Raw genomic sequence first — 15,480 nt, 5'->3', positions numbered from 1 at the left:
TCTAAAAATGTTTAATGAATCCTCTATGGCAAGATAGATTTTTTTTTGTAATTTTTACTTTGCTAATAAAGTTTTTGGCTGAATCTAAGGAGGTTTAGTTTCTTGCTCTGTTTACTTGCATATATATAGCATATATATGAAATCTAGATGTCTTTTGTGCTTGCTGTGAACTCTTCTTTAGACACGCTAAAAAGTTCATCTGTGCCATTCTCTGTCCTGTGGAGTGACACATTTGATTTGATTTCAATGTCTCCATCTGTTCCGTATGTTCCAAGCTTGCTCCTGTTTTCTAGCCTCTGACAGCTGATATTGTGATTTCTTTACTATGCACTCCTGGTGCAGAATAATTACATGTATTGTCCCCATACATGAATTTTTCAAAATGTATGTGTTGGAGAGTTTTTCAAGAATGACTTAAAGAAAAGGCCATGAGACATACAATTGAGAGAAAAGTATAGGGGAAAAGTAAAAGCAGTTTCTAACAGCTCTCAGCCTTCTGATTTGTATAAACAATTAGACTCTCTCAGGCATCATTCTATAAACAATGGAGTTCTCAGACTGTCTTCCCATAACAAGTAGAACACTGTCTCTGGGAAGGCCTGCCATCCTGAGAACAGATGTAAAAGTTTTGGGAACACTGGTTTCTGTTTTAGTTTCTGGTTTCTGTTTTGGTTTCTGTTTTTAATAAACAATTGTAGGTATTCTAAAACAAGAGGAGTGGTTAGAAATTTCTCTGTTAGCCTATCATGACATTGGATTACAGAATATGCATGAAGTTCGTTAACTTTGTTATTTAAGGTGATTGATTGATCAATAAAGTTGGAGTTCGATGCATTAAAGGATGGTCGTCTCCCCCTCATCTCCAACATGTATGCTTTGTGAATTTTTTTCTCTTTTACTCATTGCTACATTTTGGTATGAATGTAAGTGTGATCAGTTTTTAGCGATTTTCTCAGAGGAAACATATTAATCCTTCTTTTAAAGCCAACTTTAAAGTATCATGTAAGTAATAAGATTTTTAAAAAGTAATTATGTGGCTTATAAATTGTATTTAATTCATAAAGATGCAATATTGCCAGCAATTACTTTGTTTGATAAACTTCCTCTTAATTTACCCAACACAATCATAAATTTACCAGGTGCAAATCACATACTAGTGGCTATATTGGTATTTTGTTTCATGTCTGTGACCTTTCTTTGAGACAAAGAAAAACCTGGATTCCATTTCATTTCTCAGTGAATAAGTGCAACAGAAGTCTGAAACTATGCACTCATTTTCCACCTGAAATTTGCTGAACTGGCTGGCACCACAAATATGTCCCTGTACCTGTACTAACCCCTGCAAAGGAGGCCCGACTAATGTAATTAGTAAGATTCAGTGATGTATTTATGGAGTCCAAGCTACGCTATCCTAATGGGAAAACATTGACTAGGGAAAACTGCACTTTGTTGACTATTTCCTGAACAAACTCCTCCTTTCAGGGTGAAGAAGATGAAATGGATCAATTATGAACAGGTTAAGTAGAGGTTATATACTGAATACCTGCATGGGACAGATCCATCATGTAGATCCTTCAGCTACTTCGTAGGCCAGCTGAAGATCTTCATTGTAGATGCGTCTACAGGATTCATAAGCATCTCAGACCTCTGTTCATGATTGCTACAGACTTTAAAGTTAAACTTTAAATTGCATCACTTAGCATTCTTGAACATTTTTTTCATATTGTCTTTAAGTAGGGACAAATAGAATTGTCTATAGAGAAAGTTATTTTTAGACAATATAGTAATAAAATATGGATTTTGGTCACCTTCAACTGCCACTGTATTTTCTCATGGGCTAATCAAAGTAGTTTATATTTTTTACAGTTTTCCTAATGAGATATATAAATTAACCTAGTACATTTATTTTCTTAGAATACAAAGTATTCTTACACTATCATTTCGTTGATCGAGTTAGACATGAAATGACAGCCAGGGATGCATTCTATTTACTCTTCTATTTGTTACATGATCCTATATTTAAATGTATTGATTTACCTTCTTGCAAGGAAATTATCTGGGTATATTTATTTTCAAGATTTATGAGTGAAGTTGTTTTTTTTTTAAATTGAACTGTTGTAATAAATTTATTAATGTGACCTTGCAGCCAAAATGGTTTAAACAAGAAAACCGCAAACATTGAATTGTACTGATTCTGGCTGCTATGAGGAAAATTAGCTCTATCCCAACCGTTCTACGCACATTCTGCTTTTTCTTGTGTGACCAGTGAGAGGACACAAGGAACTGGAGTGGTTAACCTACCTTGAAGCTACAAGCCCACATCTGCAAACTGTGGAGGAAGACAGCTGTGAAGGAAGGGGTCATCCAAGAAGACTGCCACTTGAGCTGCTGCTGAGAAAAGCATAGGCAAGCAGTGATTCCCTACACCTAGAAGAAGGACTGAGAGTGTCCTGATTGTGGTGAAAAGATTTCTGGCACTGCAAGGGTCAGGCAGTGAATACTCTGAATACCGGGAACACAATCTCTCCGACTTACGCCACAAGAAGGAAATTGTTAATTGTGTTTGAAGGACTATGTGGATCTGACTGCCTGGCACACCAGGTCCACAGAAGTATAAGGCTTGGGTGGACATCAGGGAACAGTGTACCCACTCTAATGTCATCAGGATACAGTGAGGAGGAATCCAGCTATATTTCTGGACTGGCAGTGTGATATCAGCAGTTATCTGTTTTGGAGGCTGAGGAAAGCCTAAAGGGAGATGAGCAGCCAAAGTATCCTGTTGTGACCAACCCAGAGACCCAGTGTTCTTTAGGCACAGGTTGCAGCTGTGGAAAGTACTCAATGACCCAGAAGGATACTCATTGTTTTTTGGTATATCCACCATGAGCACAGAGAAAATTGAACAGCTGTCTACCTTTCCAGAATCTTGAAGGATTCCACCAATGTATGATTGCTGTAGATTGAAGATCAGCAAGAGCCAATTTTTATAGATTGAAATTTACAATTGCAGCCTAATCTCTACTGCTTTTCTATTTGCTCTTTTATTTTGTGTTTACACTGCATGTAGTAGAAATGCTTGCATGTTCATACATTTTCTGCTGAGATTCTTTTACCCCATTTATTTTAAGACAGATAATGAGTACTATACTACTTTATAGGCATAAAACCTGCATATCTTCTGACCTGGTTTTCTGAACAGGTCTCACTGTAGGTATATGTAAAACAAAACAACAGTTTACCGTAAATGTTGAGAGTAACGTTTATGCAGCATATAATCCAGTTTTGATTCACTTCTAATGGTTTTGCTGTGACAGCACTCAATATTGTCTGTCTGTATTATGATTTTTGGATGCCTTCCATATAATCTGATTGGTTAGAGCATGCTGCTAATAATGCCACAGTTGTGGGTTTGATCCCTATATGGGCCATTCACTTAAGAGCTGAACTTGTAGTTCCATGTGCATCCCTTTCAGCTCAGAATATTGTGTGATCTGTGATTCGCTTCCAGTAGTGTTCATTAAAAATAAACTATGCAGTGCTTAACAGGGCTTATGCATGTCAAATCTACTTTTTCTTCATTTTAGTTTTGATGGTTTGTGCTGTCAAACTCAGGACTGTTGTTAGAAACTTATGCAACATCAGATTTTTTCATGTTATGAAAAGTTGTGCTATCGTTTGCAATTTGTCCACTCCTGTTAAGTCAAATTTAGGGTTCACTGGGTGCAAGGAAACAGAGCAAATGCGAAAATGAAATCTTCACCTTAACCTTTATTAACTGTAAATTTCAGCATCTCTCTGTGCTATTGCTAATTCTCTAGATAATTTTTTCTGAATTTGTTGAGAGCTCAAGAACTTTTTTTGGGCCTGACATGTGGGAAGTGATGGGAAAACATTTTCCTTGGGCTAGACTCTTAAATTCCATCACGATATCTGAGGAATGGGAAGGAATGGTGAACTAAAGTATAAAAGCGTAGTTGTCAAAGTACGAGCAAACCTTAATCATCAAATAAAAGGGCTGTACTGCAGCGGTCAGCGGCCTTAAAATAATGTCTGTCCAGCTAGCAGGGCGGCCAGCGGGCTACTGCAGTAGTGGGGAGTCAACCCCAGTGACAGGGCCCCAGGATTGCTCCTATGGACACCCCATAGCGGCGGCAGGCTTCAGTCTGTGTCCGTGGGGATGAGATCACGCTGAGCCAAATATCAAGCTGCAAAGAAATGACGAGATGGAGAGACGGACACTCTCTGGGGTCAGTCAGGTTTATGGCCTGAAGGAAGTCAGCCAGGGGGTAACTCCTAGGACAGGACAACCAGAGAGTGACCCCAACACACAGGTGTCAGGCAGTTATAAAGGGGGAGAAATTCAGAGGAGGGGTTTACAACAGAACCAATCAAGGGAGGTGAGGGAGTGAACTTAGGATAACAGACATTACGAGAAAACCAATGGATACATAACAAAGGAGGGGCCCCAGTCCCACTGCCAATCATAGTTCCCAAAGTGAGGAACATTCTAGAAAAACAGGTGGAGTAGGGAGTGACTGGCAGGGCCAGGGAGGGAGGAGTATGTTCCCATATAGGGAAACAGGGGGAGGAGAACTGGGAGTTACATCATAAAACCAGGGGATTGACAGGAGTAGAGGCGGGAGTACCTATAGCAACTGAATAACTGACATTAGAGAGGCGGGAAAAAACAGTTTGAGGGCAGAACCACAATACAAAATGGGGGAGCAACTGGATAAACTAAGATAACACACTACAACACTGTACAGAGAAGAAAATTTGCATGGGAAACACAGATTTTCTTAGTGTTTCTGAATACAGTTTGGTAAACATCTTTGGTGCTGAAAGACAACTGCCAGTACAACTGACTTCTTGACTGAGACATTTGAAAGGCAGGAGTGCTGCTTGATCTGTTGTTGCATTGGCAATTTTGGCTGAGCACAGCTAATCCTATCAAAAATCTTGTGTACACAGAAACATTAACAGGGCATGATCCAGAAAGTAATTCTGTGTTTCTTAGGGAAGTTATACAGAAGAAAGGTAGTATTGCAAATTTAATGCTATATTAAGCTTAATCCTTATTTTGTTATTTTGAACTTGAACAATTTTACCTGTTTTATAGGATTCTCACAGAATAATGAGGAAATGACACATTCTACAATAATATTCCTGTGTATTACTGGCTCTCTACATGATTGATAAAGTATTTGCAGAGGGTTTTCCAGCTTGTATGATGTATAGTGTCTCTGACCATAACTGGAATCTATATTTAGAAAGGGTGATGTGAGAGAATAAGGGTAAACTTGTGAGGTTGTTTCCTCATAAAAATTTTCAGAGTTTCACTGTACTTGTTAGCATACATTAAATGCTTTACTCCTTTGGGGAAAGTACTCCTTCTTGGGAGATACACTGGATATGCTGAGAGCAGCTAAAGCCATGCATCAAAGTGCATGATGCCAAAGTTTGTTAGAAACCAATGAAAGTTGAATTTCAACATTCAACAGCATGAACAGCATGTTGCTGTGCATTTTGCTACATCAGTGATCAGTGCAACCTTTGGTGGAAACCCTTCTAACTCACTGTGGCTATCCTTTAGCAGAGGTGACCATGATGTCTTTTTCAGGACCATGGAAAGCAAGAGAGATCAAGCGAGATGAGCAGCAGAAGCAAAACTTTTGCAAATAAATAAGTAAATAGAGATGATGACAGAACAGGTGTAAGTGGTTGCTAAAATTAAGTGCACATAAGCTAAGAACATAACGTGAATTACTACCACATTCTTTGATGGCTTATTAAGACTGGTTTCACCTGAATCACTTGATATCTACATTTTGCATCTGCTAGTCTCAAGCATCAGCACTATCTTAAAAATGTCAGCAAAAACATCAGTTTAAATGTAGGGGGTGGCATATCCTCTAGGAAATCTGACGTATGCTCAGAACAAAGTACATCATTTCAGCACTAGTCAACAAAAAATTGATAATGCTTTCCCAAACTCCTGGCTTTGCATGTGATATACTTGATTTTTGTAGCTGGTAAAGTTCTGCATTTGAATTCAGTATGAGAATAGTATTGATAACACACTGATGTTTTGGTGGGTGCCAGATAGTCCTTACCCTTAGTCAAAAACTTTCCAGTTTTCCAGTCTGCCAGTGAACAGGTGCACAAAAAACTGGGAGGGATCACAGCCAGGACAACTGTCCCAAAGGCATATTCAATACCACTGGATATCATGAATAGTATTTAAATTTGGAGGGGAGAGAGGATTGATTGGGAGGGGCAGATGGCTGCTGGGGGATGGGCTGCGCATTGATCACAGAATCACAGAATGACTAGGTTGGAAGAGACCTTCGAGATCATCAAGTACAACCCATACTCTAACCACCTTAACTAAACCATGGCACCAAGTTCCATATCCAGTCTTTTTTTGAAAGGGATGGTGACTCCACCACCTCCCTGGGCAGGCCATTCCAATATTTTATCTCTCTTCCTGTGAAAAGCTTCCTAATATCCAACCTCTATTCCCTCTGATGCAGCTTGAGACTATATCCTCTTGTTCTGATATTTGTTGCCTGGAGAAAGAGACCGACCCCCACCTGACCACAGCCACCTTTCAGGGAGTTGTAGAGAGTGGTAAGGTCACCCTGAGTCTCCTTTTCTCCAGGCTAAACAGCCCCAGCTCCCTCAGCCATTCCTCACAGGCCTTGTGTTCCCAGCCCCTCACCAGCCTCATTGCCTCCTCTGGACACGCTCAAGTGTCTCAAGGTCCTTCCCAAACTGAGGGGCCAGACCTGGACACAGCACAAGGTGTGGCCTCATTCGGTCAGTGGGTGCTTAACAGTAGTACTGTGCAGCACTTATTTATTTTGGTTTTTTCTCTCTTTTTTATTACAATTATTACCATATTTTATTTTTTTTCAGTTATTGGAGTGTTCTAATCTCAACCAATGGGCTTTATTTACTCCTCTCCACCCGAGGCAGCACAGTGAGTGAGCAGTGCTGTGGTACTTAGTTGCCAGCTGGGATTAAACCACAAAAAGAAGAAATTATTGTTTATGCCCTAATTGGACATGCCTTTCCTCAACCTCTCACTTAATAATGAAATTTGTGTATAAGGTATAATAATTGCCTGTTTGATAAACTAAATAGACTTCTATATTTTTTATCAGACTTGCTGCTTTCTGATATCATTTACTTTGGAGACATATCGGCATAACTTTAGATCAAGAGAAGGAAGGGAAATGTTTTTATGACAGGCAATTATGAATTAATGATGGCCAATTGGTGATTATGCTTATTAGAATCATATGGAAGAATGAGGCATGCAAGAAGGATCCATACTTGTAGCAAATCTTACTTGCTTTTATGGAAGTGGTAGGTTTTTTCTTCATGTTTTTTTTTAACCGTAAGATGTTACTAAAGTTTGGGCTTTTTTCCCCAGCCAATGTAACATGATGGAATTGTATGCACCATATAAGAATGATTCCAAGTCCAGAGATGCTATATTTACCTTTTTAAAGGTCTTAAAATCTTGATAAAAACTACTGTAATAGAAACATACAGAGAATATAATTTAAGGAAAGAAAGTGTAATATAAGACAGATAATGAACAAGATAAAGGATCTAAATTAAGGAAGTGAAAAGTTATGTAAGAAACAACTTGAGGCTTTTAGAAGAACAGTTGGGCAATAAGTGGTATGTTATGTAAAGGACGTACATGGATCTGTTTATTCTTATGCAATGTGCTGATTGCATCTCTCTGCAAGGAAATAGTTTTGCTGTGCTTTCAAAGTAATTGTATCAGTGTTATTTTCAGTAACAAAATTTTATTATATCTTCTGATGTCTGTCAGTTCCTACATATCTTTTGTGTAATATTTGCAGATTGAGAGGAAACCATACATACACATTTTATTAACTGTATTGTCTTTCTATAAACAGTAGTGTAGATTTCATCACCTGATATTTCTTTTATACCTTAAATATATTTTTCTGAGAAAACACAATAGTGGATCGATTGGAAAAAAGAAATACTGTCTGCATCATAGAAAATAATTATGCTTTTTCATAAAATGTTATGAAAAGATGAGTAAATGGATGAGAATCTCATAAGGTTTATCTGTTTCATTTTGCTATCAATTTTATAGTATAAATACACTAATAAATATATATTTATCTTTCTCTCTGTCTGTCACTCTTTCTGATTTCCCCAGTTATAGCAAAATCTTTACAAAAGTCATGTCTTGAGATTCTAAGAGTGAAATATTTGCAGTGATCCAAACATATCTTACTTTCTGAGCACCAGTTCTTTCTAATGCACATGGGTTTTCAATACAACAGACATTTGCATAGCACCAAAAAAACTTTTTTGATTGTATTAGTAGAAAATATAAAAATCTATGAGAGATTATTAATAATGTAATCTTTTTAATGAAGTGGTCATTTTCAAAGGAATCCCTAATAATAAAATGATGCTCTGACCAGAGAATTCTAACTAGAAAAGCTATTTAGGAAAATATTTCTATTTAAATTTATAATAGGGAAGACATTAATAGAAATCTATTACATAAATGTATAATATGTGAGAAAGAAATGGAAGACCACTAAATCACAAAAAATGTTCTTGATTAAAATTAAGTAGCTTCTTCAATAACAATGTTTTCACAATTTGTTTTGATGGAAAATTGTGTTAAATGCGCATTTATATAGCATTGATAAGTATCAGATCAATTCAAAATCTTTTGTTGAATTGGTGATTAAATGGTTTAGTGTAATAAAAACTTTTGAAATATAAATGTCAGCAAATGTTTCTAATGGTTGCAATTTGAAAGATATATACCAAACCAAAGTAGAAGTATGTATGGAATGTTTCCTTTAGAGGAGTTTATTTGGGATATTAGCAGCAATCACATATTTATGGAAACTGACTGTGTGTAACTTGAATCAACAACTTTATTTGATGAAAATACAAATGGTCGCTTGTAAATCTAACACTATTTTTAGGCATGTGCTCTAAATAAATGCAAATTTCTTCTAAAATATTATTTATTAAAAATAATTCTATTTTTAAAAGAAGATGACCCTTCTAGAATCAAAATTTTGATTCTGTTGAAATATTTCTACACTTAAATTATTCATATCATAATGCAATCAATATTTTCTGCAAACATTTCAAGCAATATTCTTCTGTTCAGAAGATTTATTTATGCATTCTGTCAAGAATCAGCAGCAGCCATGACTAAACAATGTGGTTATAACTGTTTGTGTGTAAGACCAATGCAGATAGATAGGACATCAGGTGCATTTTTTGGGGTTTATTGCCTAAAATTTATTAGTGTGATCCTTTTTGGTTAAATTTCACATTGTTCCAACAGTTGGTGGTTGGACAGATTTATTATGCAAACAGAGTTACTCAATGATAGTATTACAAGTCAACATCACTGATTTGGAAATTTCAGTGCCTTTATACAAAATGCTTCTCATTTGCAAATTCTTTCTGATAACATCCGTTTCTTTACTCTAGAATATGTTATGGTATTAACTCATTGTTTTGTTTCATTCACTATTATAGATCAGCGTTTCACAACACACAGAAGTCTTGAGGGTACTGTTTTATTTTGCTGGAAATTATGGTCCTGAAATATTAGGTATCACAGAGGAAAAAGAATACAATTCTGCTGCTCAATGAAGCCCAAATCTTTTCATCATATGCAATAAAGATCTTTAAGTCTTTGTAAGTGTTTATAGATTTTTTTGGATATACATGGAGCATTTAGTATTCTAATTAATTCTATTTTGTGGGATAACTTAAAAAAAACCCCGATGACATGTTAATTTTCTACAAGAATTTTTGGTTTTTTGCAAAACTTAGTCTTAAAGGTAGACAGAGGTGACACAGAAGAGAGTAAATTTTCAAAGTATATGAGGATATGAGAAACTAGCAGACACTTTCAGATGAACATAGCTCTTCTGAAAATCTCTGCTAGTTTCACATATCTGTTCCAAAATGTCATATATCTGTTCCTGTATCACGTGTATATCTGTTCCTGTTTCAAATGTTTCACATATCTGTTCCTGTTCATAGTCACTATCTGTTCCAACATCTTCCTCGGATAAATAGGAACCCTGTTAGTGAACACTTTTTTGTTTCCCTTCAATCATCAGTGAGTTTTTTCATAGGTAGGTACAGTCCTGTAAACACTAGCCCAAAATTTGAACTGCTCCTTGTAGCACTTGTAGCAGAACTTAAAATTTTTGAGGAGAGTTATAAATATTTTTATTGTCTTATTTCTATAACATTACAGCTTTATATATAGTGTAAACAAGAAATTTAGAGATGCCTTGAAACTCTAGTCAGCATTTTTGAAAAGTTTGAAATTGCTCCAAGATTTCCTCTTTTTCCTCTACAAAACATGTAAATTCTCTTTGCACTTCATTCTGAGAAGAGTAAAAGACATTTAGAAAAATGTAATGAATATATATATATATTTCTCTTTTGTTAGGATAAAATGTTTTTGAGTGTTGTTGAAGGTCTGTAACAACTCTTTACAAAACCTTAAACAGCTGTAAACTCAGGAGCTCAGGTTAAGCATGATTGCTTAGTCCTAAAGGTAGATTGAGGTGAGGCACAAGAGAGTGAATTTTCAAAGTATTTAAGGGTATGTGAAACTAGCAGGCATTTTAGGAGCAATTGTAAGTATAATTGCTTGGGAGTTGAGAATATGCAGACTGACAGGCCAAATGACTTATGTAGAGAAAGAATGTGAGAGCAGATGATAAGATTTTTAAAATTCCCATCCACACAACACCTTGTCCACAGCACATTCCTCTGTGTTGTGACATCAGATCCATCACGCTATCTGTTAAAAGCACAGTGGGTTTAGCTTCAAGCAGATTTTTGGCTATTGTGAAAATTCCCTACAGCTGCAAATTGATCTGAGAATGTCTAGGTAGTGGTTCTTACAGTTCCTAGAAACAGGTCCTTATAAAGATAATGTGACAATATTTAAGACAGAGAGACTAGTTTATATTGTCAATCCTGTATTCATCCAGAAATGAATGCAAAAATTAAAAATGGAAGCAGTGATTGCTGGACATTTTAATTAAAAAAGGTAGATGATCATGGACTTTGTGTAATCACAAGATGGACTTTGGTTTCATGTCAGAAAGACTGGTGAAGTTTTTCAATTCAGCAGCTTTGTTACAATTTTTGAAGTTCAGTGATACCAAAAAAGGCTGCAGTGACAACAGGTGGAGTGAAGATTTTGTTTAATGCAGGTGATAAACTACACAGATTTAAAATTGCCTACAACATTTAAATCTGAACTTTAAACCTGATTTAAGTCAAAGTTCCAGCTTATCATTATTCTTATCACCTAACTGTGGCATGCATGCCTTTCATTTGTCTCGGTATTGGTTTCAAACCATTAAATGTCAAATGCTAAAAACCAAGTCACTGTTCTATGTTTAATATTGCTAACTTTTGTACTTATGTTGATCCTGAAAACTATGAAGAAAGACTGTGAGTTTTCAATAGGAACTATTAACAGAGACATTAAAAAATTCTGAAAGAACTGTTTTTATCCTGTATTAATAATGTTCCTTTGGATGACAATACTTTTTTAAATTTAGAAGAATTTGAAGTGTAATTTCATATATGCTTTATTAAATTATAAGAAAAGTTCTGAGTTTATAATTTACTATACTTTTTACTACAATTCTGGCATGATTTCATCAGTAAAAATTCTGCAGTCTGGATAGTCAGCACTGAACAAAGCTATCTGGAGAGATCATGGAACCTCTTTCTGGGACATACTGAAAGTTTTACCAGGCCTTGCACATCCTGACCAGTTCTGGCCTTGCTTTGAGTGACAGGCTGGACCAAAGGACCTCTGGAGGTCCACTGGAAATTAATTAATTCTATGACATTTATCAAAATGTCGATCATTTTGCTACTTCATTTTACAAGCAATGAACACTTCAGACTCCACCAAAATGAAAATGCAGTGATACCATTTTCCTCTATCAACCCAAAATTTGAATTCTTCCTTTTTTTCTGCAACACTCAGTTTTGTATTTTAAAACCCTGAAAAAGATGTCTTCTTCTCCAGCATTTTTGTGCGCTGTAGGCTGTCTATAAAACTAATTTTAGAGATATGCTCACGCATAGAAATTCGGAATGTACCTGCTGGAAGTGCTATGAAATGGCTCAGGATAGAGGAAAAATTTGTTATTCAAAAAAGGATGCTGTGAATTAGCACAGCAGTCTTTGCATCAATATTGCTGGAAACCTGGGACATGCTAAAAGGGCTTTTCTTAATGATTTATTTTGACCATATTTTTTGGGACAATATCTATTATTTTAAGACAGAAGATAACAAATTAAATAAATTAACTATATTTACACAAACATCCAAAAATAATTTAAACATCCTAAAACAATTTACTTATTTTATTTTCTATTTAATTTTAGTTCTAAATTCTTAAAGTATTTTTATATTCTGCAATCATCAGGTGGACTGCATAGAAGAGCTTAATTATGTATTGACATCCACAATCTCTTGAAATGAGTGGGATGCAAGTCCACAGGCTTTATTTGTGGGCTCGCTTGGACTTTTGTGTCAGAGAGATGGGGCAGGTTACACATTTATCTCTGTAGTGAAGACAAAATCTCAGGGAAGGACAATTTTATTTTCTTTCATAACCTGCATGTACTATGTCAAAAATAATAAAATAAATAATAATAAATTTATCTCTTAGCCAGTCCTGTATTCTCAATTTATAGGATATGTGGGTCTTGTATTTTATTTATTTTTATAGGTAGCAAAATATCTATTGCTATGCTATTAATTTGAGTTGGTATCTCATTATGCCTTGGGTGAAATAACTTCATATAATCTAATAATGTAACAAATTTATGTCAGAGTCTTTGTGGAATAACTTGGATTAATATTGGTTTTCTAGATGCATTTATTAATATTCATATTTCACTTTTAGTTCTGGTGGCTCAAGAACTACTAGAATTATTTAAATGCCATGAAAGGAAACCTGCTCTGATTATAAATAGATTAAGAAACATGTTTTTTATGCTGATTTTAATTTTTGGTAGCAAACAAACAAAAATATATAACCTTGGAGAGTGTACTATTTTAACAAGCACTTAGGCATAACTTAATGGTGTTTACCATTTTGATGCCATTGGCATTGGCATTTCTTTTCTGCATGCCAAGCATTATGCAAAATGCATTTATAAATTAAATCAACTTTGTACCTCAGGGTTAAGTAAGAAAATAGATTGTGATATTATACTTCTTTGAATTGTACTTCCAGCAGGAAAAGCTGTCTGCTATTTTTAAAAGTAGGTTTTTCTCCTACAAAAATTAGTGCTCTGAATACAATTAACATACCCCTAAAAAAAAAAGAACATAAAAAGAATAGATTGCAAATGTAAATTGTTGAGTTGAAGCCATCTAAAATTTTAACCGATAAAGGGTAAACAAATGTTTTGAAAGAAGCCATCATCATTTTTATAAAGGTTAGAATTTCTATGTTATGGAATGTGACTCCCATTATCTGGCTCTATATGCTCACCACTGACTTTCGGGATATCCCAGTTCTCAGGTAGGAATGATTGAGTAGAAGTCAACTCAAGTCTGTTGCTTGTTTCTCTCTTTAAATCTCATCCTCTTATTGGTTTTTTCTTTGCTTGTAGATTCTTGGTTTGGTTTGGTTTGGTTTGGTTTGGTTTGGTTTGGTTTGGTTTGGTGGGGATATTTTTCTAGTTTTAGTACTCCATTCTGGACTGGGTTATCTACACACTTCCCTATGCTGGTCTTGGCTGGGTGAGGGAGGAAGTATTCTCTATTCATTAACTCAGAAAGGCCATTTACAAAACCATCTGGTCCATTCAAGTGACATAACCAGTTGATTCACTTTTACAAAAGTTTATAAGTAAGAAATCCCCTTCTTTGCAATCCCTTTATGTTAAGATACTTCTAGTTTTTCCAATAACTGTTAATTTTCCCCTACAGTCATCCTTACGATTTTTGAAGGTTTTTCCTGGGTCTATCTTGCCTGATTCTTCCTATACTGTATGGGTTCGCTTCTCTGTTGTATATTTCCCGGAATGTGAAGCTTGGAGAAACAATTGTTATTTACATTTTTTCAGTTTAAGTAGCACTCAGAAACATTTTTTTCTCTTGTCAGTATTTAGCCTAGGAGTCTATATATTGTGGTCTGGGAGATACTCCCTAGAATTGCAAGGGGAAAGACTTTTGGGGCATATATCACCCCATGCACTGAAAAGACAGAATTTATGAAAAAAATTATGTGCAGCAGTATAAAAGAAGACTGCAAGTTAACATGCACATACTTAAGAAGAAATTAAAATAGCGCTGGAAATCTTCATATGTTTGAAGATTATTAGTGTTTGCCTTTGTAAATATGAGCGGGGTGGTAAGGTTTTCTCCATCTGAATTTTATCTGGAATACATAAAGTCAGTGTGCTCTTAACCAGTCTTTAGGTCTGACTTGCATGTAAATAATCTCTTATTATCAGATAATGGCTATATAACCAATTATGAGATTATATAAGAAAAACTCCTAAGATAAGAAAGAAATAACATTCAATGTTTCTGACTCAGATATTTTTCCCAGCACTCAGCATATTTTCTGCATCTTTTAAATAGTACTGCTGTGTTTCAGACTGCTTTTATATAGGACAAAGTTCAGTTTTCCATTTTGGTATAGTTTAATTTCATGAACATAGGTTATGTAATCTGAATTAATAGGTCTAGTAGTGTTTAATGTGTTTATTGTGTTTAATTGTGTTAAGTATCTGTTTCATAAAATATTGACCTTTCTCTCTAAAACTGCCATGCTTTTCTCAGATTTTTTTTTCATTGTTGAGGCTTTCAGTCCGGGAAAATAGAAATTTTGGCATTCATTTAATCAATATGCACTGATTTCATCATTTATTTCATCATTTCATTTATTTCTTAGTGTGTGTGTATTTATTCGCCTCTCTAAAGTTTGGAAACTTTAATTATCATGCTGCATCAGAATGTCTAGCAGTTAACAATACTTTCTGTTGCCTCTCTTAGCAGAAACTAACCATTTTTAAGAGATAATATTTAACTTCTGACATGACAAATAGTAGGAGAGAGATAAAATAACATTACTGGACTTCAAGTATAGATTTTTTACCATTAATCTCAGGTCAGGTAAAATGTAAAGGAAATATTCCATACACATGAATGCACTACATAAAGGCCATGCAGATGACCCTCTCTAGTAGTTCAAGTCCATACAGCAGAATCAGCTTTTGCTATTGTTATTATATCTTGGGATTTCTTGGGATTTAGTGAATGGGGAAAATTTTAACATTGGCTCTGCTTGTCTCAGGCAATTGTGTGCTGTCTTTTTTCAAATGTCAAGTAAAAGGTTTATTCCTTGTTTTGATTATAAAATTTTTACTTGTGCTTTG

This window comes from Melozone crissalis, unplaced genomic scaffold, assembly GCF_028551555.1.
Source record: "Melozone crissalis strain CALT ecotype California unplaced genomic scaffold, PUWL_Pcris_2 ptg000005l_1, whole genome shotgun sequence".
Classification (NCBI taxonomy): Eukaryota; Metazoa; Chordata; class Aves; order Passeriformes; family Passerellidae; genus Melozone; species Melozone crissalis.
This window is presented reverse-complemented; position numbering follows the sequence as displayed.